The sequence below is a fragment of the Megalobrama amblycephala genome, linkage group LG12, assembly GCF_018812025.1.
Source record: "Megalobrama amblycephala isolate DHTTF-2021 linkage group LG12, ASM1881202v1, whole genome shotgun sequence".
NCBI lineage: Eukaryota > Metazoa > Chordata > Actinopteri > Cypriniformes > Xenocyprididae > Megalobrama > Megalobrama amblycephala.
In genome coordinates, this window is record NC_063055.1 from 26,147,585 (window position 1) to 26,156,867 (window position 9,283).

Here is a 9,283-nt window from a genome sequence, read left to right on the forward strand (position 1 = left end):
ATTTATTATTGTTATAACAATATACATTATGGATTATAAGGTAAATAACTTATCTAAGTTAACCTAACCTAACATTCGAATTTTCAAAATTCTAAACTCTTAATTAAAAGAAATAAAGTGTCATTATCAAACTCGAATTTAAGTCAAAATTACCCATCTGCATCCTTCAACTGGCCAGTTTCGAGCTGCTTTAATACAAATGTAACAGCAGAGGGCGCCATTGCCTAAATAAACAAGTAGCCTAAAAAAGAAGACGTCCGTTCAGATTGCTCGGTAAACAACAACCGTGATTATAAAGGCTACTCTAGAGGCATAAATTAAAATATATAATAGTCTCTATAATATGATGTAGAACAATAACAGAAACAACGTATTATATGTTTATTATAGCCTATATTTATATATACTGATCTGCGTCACTGTAACAATTGTATGGCAGTCGGCAAAACGTTGTTTCAGCTGGATGCAATATTAGAAACTTGGTAAGTTCCACAAAAACGTTTTTATTCTCTAGTTCTCTATGTACTGGTGCTTTAAAGAACCCAGCTAACTAATACACTATATATGAAGAACATATAATGTGACCAAGGCATTTTTTCAATCACAAAAACCCTGCACAGCATTGTGGTACTTCACAAGAAGATGGTCTGGAAAAAACCGTCGAAGAACCTTAATTTTTAAGGGTGAATCTTGCACAACCCTCTTACATTAATTCACTATTAACATGTAGAATGTTATATTTGAAAATGAACCAATGTGTGCAAAGTAGTCTGTTTGAAATCCCACAGATGTGTTCATTTATGTGTTTATTTGCTGGAAGTAAATATTTAAACTACAAATACAGGATGCCTTTGAGCACATTTGGTGCATTCTACAATCATATCAAGTTTACAGATTGAATGTTGAACTGAATTACTTGTCTTGACATAATTGATGTAAAAAAAACATGATATACCTGTTTAAATATTACATATGCCATTTCAGTCACATGATCATTCCTTATTTGGATTTTTCGATTCGCTCAAATATTGAGTTTTTGCACTAAATATTCTGACAGACATAAATCATCTTGGTCCCTAGATGTCTAAAAAAATACTGGCGGTAATTGTCAAAAATATAATGTAATTAATGTAACCAAAAAGTCTCTAAAACAGCACCATTGTTCCTCCCACTGCAGCATAATGAGGTATTATGTTTTTATTTTTTTTTGCACTTTTTTCCATTTCAGCCGAGAAAGAATGTTATCCACAATGAGCTTTTTCATCGTCTTATTTGAGGGACAGCTTGGCCTCAGAAACGAATATCTGACCTAATCTGAGTGCAGGTGGGTGACCGGTGTAAGGAGCAAAATCGCTTTGTCATCGCACGTGCTCTTGAGCGCGGTCCATGTTAAACAAGTCTCCCCTCTATTCTCTGACAGTAAGATAATTCGCCCATTTTTTCTCTCATGCTCTCTCTCTCTCATACACACACAATAACACAAGAGAATGCATTGCCACAGGTACGGGGTGATTAGAAATGGTTTTTGTTGACCCCAAGGGGTGATGGTGATATTGATAACATTTTCAAACAGTCTCGCTCATCAAAGGGTTTCCTGTTGAAGTTGTAATCTTCCTTGAAATAGGGCTTTGTTAGCCATCGCGCCATTCACTTGACCGAGAATTCCTCGGCAGTAAGCTAATGGGGATGATTTTGAGCGGGGTCAGCGTTGGGGATCAGAGCTGGGGACACGAGCGGGGTGGCCCCGGAGCTCAGAGGTGCCTTGCGGCGATTTGTAGCCCAGGTGACTCTGCAAATTCCCCTCCTGCTTAAGACAGGCCTGATCATTTACTAGACTTTCCCAAGTCTGCATATCAGGGATCAAAAACAGCAAATGAAGTATGTGATTAAAATGCCATAGTCAACATTGTTTGACTGAAGAATCTCTACAGTTTGAAAGTTTGGGGTTTTATTTATTTTAGATTTGTTTTAAATAAATGCTGTTCTCTTGCACCTTCTATTCTTCAAAAAATGATCATGGTTTTAACAAAAATATGAACTGTTTGATACATTGAAAATAATATTAAATGTTTCCTGAGCACCAATTCAGTATATTAGAGTGATTTCTAAAGGATCATGTGACACTGAAGACTGGAGTAATGATGCTGAAAATTCAGCGTTGACATCACATGAATAAATTACATTTTAATAAATAGAAAACAAGCCTTGGTGAGCATATATGACTTTTGAATGGTAGTGTGCAATTGTATTTATTGTCATTGATGAAACTATTGATTGTATCAGTCAATAAATCAACCAATAGATGGATGTTTGTCATTATACTAATGCGATTATACATCAAAAATCTATACTTTGCTCCTTTAATACACGTAAAAACAGTTTTATACGTAACGTGCCAATGATAGATTAAACATTCCAGTACTGATTGACGGTCTGCCGTTGATAGCTGAAGATAGAGATCAGAGTAACTCAGGTTTACAGGTGCACTGCATTCTTGGCCAGCCAGCGCTGTGTCACAGGTGAATGTCACTGTGGGGTGTTAACGGATCTTTAGATTTCTTCAAAAGGCAAGCTTGACCCTCAGATAAGGATGTTATAAAAGGAATTCAGACATTTTCTAACACATCGGTTCACATTATACTATAAAAATGATAGTAACACTGTTTTCAAAGCTGAAAAGTGACTTGAAATAGTAAAGCTATTTTTCCTATAGGCTACTAACTTACATGAATTGGCCATTGTTTTTTTGTATGTGCTCCAGGAGTCCAGAAATACCTTGGCTGTCAGCACCGGGACGGAACAATAGCCTCCCAGTCCTGTAAAACCCAGGATCACTGAGGGAGAACATACTTTCCAATAGCAGGTGTTTGAGTCTGTCAGTACCTGCTCCTCACCACGACTGCCGGTGAAAGGCTCGGGTTGTCCAGGTGTGCATGTGCATGTGTGTGTGTGCAGGACTTATTCCTCTAAGGTTACTATTTGGCAAAGCTGGGGATTGAAACATACTATATGGCGATCAGACTATTGAGCATGTTCATATCTCATGCATTTTGCCTGTAATTCACATAATTTCACATGTTTAGAAAGAAATGACTTTTAAAATGTCTTAACATCCTGTGTGCTGAGGGATGTTGAATGCATTTTTGTTATTTAAAAAAATCTGTTTCTCAAATCATTTTCTCAGAGTGTTTTTAAGAACTGTTTATTTAGCTGGAAAACCTTTTTTTTTTTTTTTTTTTCATTTCGAACTTCCTCCCTAGACACATTTCAGTGTGTTCATAAGCCGCTTACAATCCCACAAACCAACATCCTCAGATACTTGCAAGCCACAATGCTTTTATTAATATGGCTAATTATTTGGAGTTTAAAAATTCAAAGAGTGTTTCTTAAGATTGTGAGATCTCTGAAAGAAGACAATTTTTTTTTAAAATGACATAATCATCACTGTGGAATATGATTTAAGAGTTTGTGATGTAATCCTATAACATTAATTAAATATCGGCCCTTAGAAGCAAACAATATGCTCTAGCAGTTAAGTGTGTTGTGGTCGGTGTGCTCAAACTCCCATCTGTAGTTCATTGTCTCTTTTCCTGATAATTTTGTACCTAATCACCACTTCTGCACCCCAATATAGCGAGCTCTAATGACAGATGATAATCATGCAATATATGCCTGAAGCATATTGATGAAAGGTATCCCACACAGAAACAATGAGGAGATTGGATTAAGGAAATAAAGCGCTCTCATTTGGCATCCAGTGGGTGATTGGAGTTATTCAGGTTTTGCATTTTATAACATTTGCATAAGGCGACGAGGGTAGAAAACACGGTTAGATTATGTCACAGTTTGTATTCAGTCATCTTCACAAAGTATTCTTTTTCCTTTCAACACCTTATTATAAGATTTGGAAATAATCTTGAAATAATCTCTCTCTCTATATATATATATATATATATATATATATATATATATATACAGTCATGTGAAAAAGAAAGGACACCCTATTGAATTCTATGGTTTTATGTATCAGGATGTAATAAAAAAGCTATCTTTGGCAGGTCTTAAAATTAGGTAAATACAACCTCAGATGAACAACAACACATGACATATTACACTGTGTCACTGTTTATTTAACAGAAACTAGGCCAAAATTGAGAAGCCATGTGTGACAAACTAAGTACACCATTACTGCCTCCATTGGAATTAAGAGGGTAAGTAGCAGTCAGGCGCTGCTAATCAAATGTCTTTGATTAACTGATCATCAGCAAGTGTGAACAACTCTATAAAAGCAGAAGTTTTGGCAGTTTGCTGGTTTGGAGCATTCAAGTGTGTGTTAACACAATGAAAGGAGGAAAGACATCAACAGTGATCTTAGAGAAGCAATTGTTGCTGCCATCTATTTGGGAAGGGTTACAAGGCCATTTCCAAACAATCTGAAGTCCATTATTCTACAGTAAGGATTAGGTTTGCAAAGTTGCATCTGAACAAACTAGAAGATGAGACCAAAGTGGAGATGTTTGGCTGTAATGCACAGCACCACATTTGGCGAAAACCAAACACAGCATATCAGCAAAAACACCTCATACCAATGGTCAAGCATGGTGATGGAGGGGTGATGATTTGGGCTTGTTTTGCAGTCACAGGCCCTGGGCACCTTGCAGTCATGGAGTCGACCATGAACTCTTCTGTATACCAAAATATTCTAGAGTCAAATGTGAGGTCACCTGTCTGACACCTAAAGCTTGGCAGATAATGGGCCATGCAAAAGGACAATGATCCCAAAAGAACACCAGCAAATCTACACCAGAATGGCTGAAAAAGAAAAGAATCAGGGTGTTGTAATGGCCCAGTCAAAGTCCAGACCTCAACCCAATTGAAATTCTGTGGCGGGGCCTAAAGAGAGCTGTGCATAAACAAATGCCCGCAAACCTCAAAGAAACAAACCAACGTTGTAAAGAAGACAATTATTATTTAAAAAAACAAAAAAAACAATTTAGTGTGATTTATAAGCTGTTTTCCTCATGGGGACCAAAAAAAGGTCAAAGATTTCTGGTATTGCCATTCTTGTGGGGACATTTTAGTTCCCATAATATATAGGGAGTACCTGAACCACACACACATGTTGGGTTTCCATGTTTTAATGGGACATTCTATATAAATAATGATTTTTATACTGTACAAACTATCCCCTAACCCTATGCCCCCTAAACCTACCCATCACAGAAAGCTTTCTGCATTTTTACATTTTCAAAAAAAAACATCACTTAGCATGATTTATAAGCTGTTTTCCTCATGGGGACAAAAAAAAAGATGTCCCCACAAGGATTTCGGCAAAGACTATAGAATAATACAAGACGTGTCACTCGTATTGTTTTGAATGGGATAAAGTGTAACGCGCAATATGGCGGAATAAGTCCCGCCTTCTAAATAAGAGCCAATCGCCGACTGGTAAAATCATCGCTTCACTGCAGCAGCCGTTAGAAGCACCGGTTTCTATAGAAACAGTCAGACGCGCGCCTCTGAAACATGGCAGAAGAGACGCGCATTTAGGTCTGCGCATGCGCATTAGCTTGACCCAGCCTAAAAAATACAGTTTTGTGTCATGATTCGAGCGTTTGGATAAAACATTTATAAGACAGCTGTTGTCAGATTTCATTGGTGATTTCAAATATGAAATGTAATCGTAAGGTTGGCGAACAGTTTTGGAGAATTTGGTATTTCCCCATTCAAAGAGATAGGGCATGATGCCCAGGATGCCCGAGAGGCGTTTCAAAGATGGCCGCCGAGTGAAATGACTTGTCTTAAAGGGACTTTGATTTCGGATACTGCCATATACGTAGGGTACACCTGAACCACACACACACACACACACACACACACACACACACACACACACACACACACACACACACACACACACATACCACTGGTCAAAAGTTTGTAATAATAATTTTCTAAAGAAAACCATTAAATGCTAACATTAATGCTCACCCAGGCTGCATTTATTTGATCAAAAATACAGAAAAACAATAATATTGTAAAATATTATTACAATTCAAAACAACTGCCTTCTATTTTAATATATTGTAACGAGGTCAGATGTGGGAAGAAGGAGGCGGGAACCGGCGAACGTTCAACAAAAGTTTAATCTCCAAAATAAACAAACAAAACGAAAGTAATGCCGGCAGACCCTCGCGGACGTCTGCCGGCCACACAAACATAATAAAACATAACATAAAGTCCAGGCCTGGTCCTCTCTCGTCCTTCACTGTAGTCGCTCCTCCTTTTATGCTCCCGGAGCTCCTCCGTGAGGGACTCAAGGCCGGTGCGCCTCCCAGGTGAAGCTCATTAACACTCGCGCCACCGGCCTCGCGCCGTTCCCTCACGGCTCTCGCCCGCCCTGGTCGCCACATATATATTGTAATTTTAATTTATTCCTTTGATGGCAAAGCTGAATTCTCAGTACTCAACAGCAACAATTTTTATTTATATTTTATAAATGTTTTTTTTGTTTTTTTGTTTTGTGTATCCTTAACACTATATACTGTTGAAATGCAGCAAGTGGTCAAGTAAAATGGATATTATTGTTCTCTGTCATGATTTTTAAAACAAATTTTTCATAATTTTAAAATGAAGTAAATGTCAGAGCACTCATTTTTTTTTCATTTTTTTTTTTTCATGTACACAATGTACAAGGGAAAAAAAGGTTAAATGAAAAGAACAATCATGAGATTTTATATCCTCCCCACAGAGATGCATTATCACATTGCAGTTGCCTAAGAAATTAAGCCAAATTGTGGATATAATGGCTGAGGCTTGAGAGAACACAACGTGAGGGCCTGGACGGGGGGAGAGCGGATGAGTGATTCCTGGCACAACCGGAGAGAAAAGAGAGAAAGAAGGAGACAGAAAGAGTAAGAGCGAGAGAAGTATACTGACTGGTGCTTAGCTCGAATGAAAGCTCCTGCTTTGCGGACCAGAGATCAAAACTGAGGGGGCCGGTCTGGGTCTTCACCTGGGCCCTTTGTCATTGATAAGTCTGTCATCCCTGCTGATATTGGAGCAGTAATGGCAACCGATGATTAGCCCACTCCTGAGCCATTAACCACATTTCTTATCCCTCTGCTCATGCTCCGCAGGGGAAAGACACACAAAGAGATCCTTTATAGCCCTTCAGCCTTAAACTCCGAGGCCGTGTCCACCTGACCTGAAAGGCACAACTGTTACGTCCCTTCCACGGATCGCAGAAGAAGAAGTCCAAGACGAGCTACATGTCAAAGGTCGCGCCGTGGTGCTACACCAAATGAGGGGGTTCTGAGTGACCGGCTCGCTGAAAGAGTGCCACGAAGAAAATTACACAAAATTGTCTGTTTTGTCAACATTTCATCGGTAGATTCGCACAAGAAAAAGACCCCCGGTCATTTTGTGGCGCAGGCCCTCCGCTCTCCCTCAGATAGCTAAAGGGATTGAGCTGCTCAGAATTTGACTGACAAACAAATCTCCTCATTATTTCTGTCTCTATCCCCCCTCAGTACGCCTCTTAACCGGCGATATTTAATATGATCTCTTTTTAATGATCCTTAAGTGGCTGAAATTACATCCCCTGAAAAACATGTAAGGTTTGATGGAGGTATTTGAGTTATAGAGCCTCAACTAAAAAAAAAGGGAAAGGACAAGAAGAAATTTGTCTCAGTTGGAGATTATATAACTAAGAAATTGCAAAAAAAAAAAAAAAGGTAACTACTTTTACAATGTCAACACATGGTAGTTCACCTCTAGCCTCCGAGATGTTTTCTTCAACTTTCGTGGACCCTAAAGCCCTTTACTGAAAATAGTTTGCCGTGGCCTGGGTTAATCCTGTAAAAATATTTCTCCAAATGCAAGTACCTCTGTATGTGTCTCAGACACTGTCTGCTCCCAGGATTTAAACGTCCTGTTTGTAAAGGACGCAGCAGGAAGTGTCTTGACTCTTCACACACCTCTTCAGGGTGCTGACCGCTCCCTTTAAATCACTTCCACTAGTCTTGTCATGCTTGTGTGCTGTCCATGATTAACTGCCTGGTATATGATGCCTTAGTTACATCTGTACAGTGTAAATACAGTGTAAACGCTTGGATTTTGCATTTTTCTAATTTAATACAATCCCTTTAATACTGTTTTTCCATTATTTTTTCTTACATTTTTTTCTCTCATTTTGTTTACCCTAAAACATTCTGTTTATTTGCAGATTTAAATTAGATTTTGCATCCCAGATTTCCAGTGTCTCATTAACGATATCTTTGTTATGGTTAGTGATGTTATTGTTGTTGTTTTCTTTTGAACTTTTTACTTAAATTTTCTTAAAAAAAAAAAAAAAAAATGTATATAAATATATATATATATATATATATATATATATATATATATATATATATATTTTTTTTTTTTTTTTTTTTTTTCAAATACATGCGATACATTGTGAACAGCACACTTGATAAAGTATATTTGGTTTGAAATGCATATATTTTGATTCCAAATTGTTTATAAAAATGTAAGTTTTGTTTGTTTGTTTTTAGAAAAAAATTACTTCAAGGGGCAAGAAAATACATTTTACTTTTTTAATATATATTTTGGACATTATTAATATTCTGAAAATATATTTTTACAAATATATATAAGGAATTATAAGTAACTAAAATATGTTGAAAATATGTATATTTGTGTATTTTCAAATGTATTTAAAATATTACTGAAAATGTATTTTTGCGGTATTGCAATACAATTTTAAGCAGTATTGTGTGAATCAAGCCAAATAATCTGCAAGAACAAGTACTCTGCTGTAGTAGTTGTTGAGAACAAAGCAGATTTCCAGTCAAAGACAGAGCAAGATCCTACAGCAGGACTGTTCCTCGTGGCCCCCAGTGGGTCTGTGTGTATGCTGTTATAAGAAGCTGTGCAAAATATCTTTCATTAACTTGCACAACCTCAGGAATAAGATAGCAGCTCTTGATAAGATCTGGTAATGCTGTAACATGAAATTATGGAAAGACAAAATTGTCATTTTCTAAATAAGCACCTGTGATCTTGCATGAAAGCCTGAAAGCCCCCCATTTATAGGCTCAATCTGCCGACAGCAAAAACGCAAAGAAGAAAAAGAAAGAGTGGGAGGGGGTTTGTACAGAGCAACAGCCTGGAGCAATAATATCTCAGTCATGAAGGGTCAGCGCTCGGGGAGCAGACAGTGAGCTCAGGTGCTCGCCTGAGAGAATCCAAACCCCTTTGGACTGTACCTCTCATAACCCAG

The 9,283-nt window shown here is 37.6% G+C and overlaps 1 long non-coding RNA gene across 3 annotated transcripts; it reads left to right on the plus strand.

The window, feature by feature from the left end:
• The first annotated feature begins 204 nt into the window (after positions 1 to 204).
• LOC125279248 lies at positions 205 to 8,246 on the plus strand. 3 transcript variants are annotated; one of them, XR_007187362.1, is made up of 5 exons: positions 205 to 482; positions 1,229 to 1,324; positions 2,762 to 2,927; positions 6,752 to 6,914; positions 7,140 to 8,246. It is a non-coding gene; the product is annotated as an uncharacterized LOC125279248 (long non-coding RNA). The 3 variants fall into 3 exon arrangements; XR_007187361.1 differs by having other exon boundaries at positions 208 to 482; positions 6,752 to 8,246; XR_007187360.1 differs by lacking the exons at positions 6,752 to 6,914; positions 7,140 to 8,246 and having other exon boundaries at positions 211 to 482; positions 2,762 to 3,796.
• The last annotated feature ends 1,037 nt before the right edge of the window (positions 8,247 to 9,283 follow it).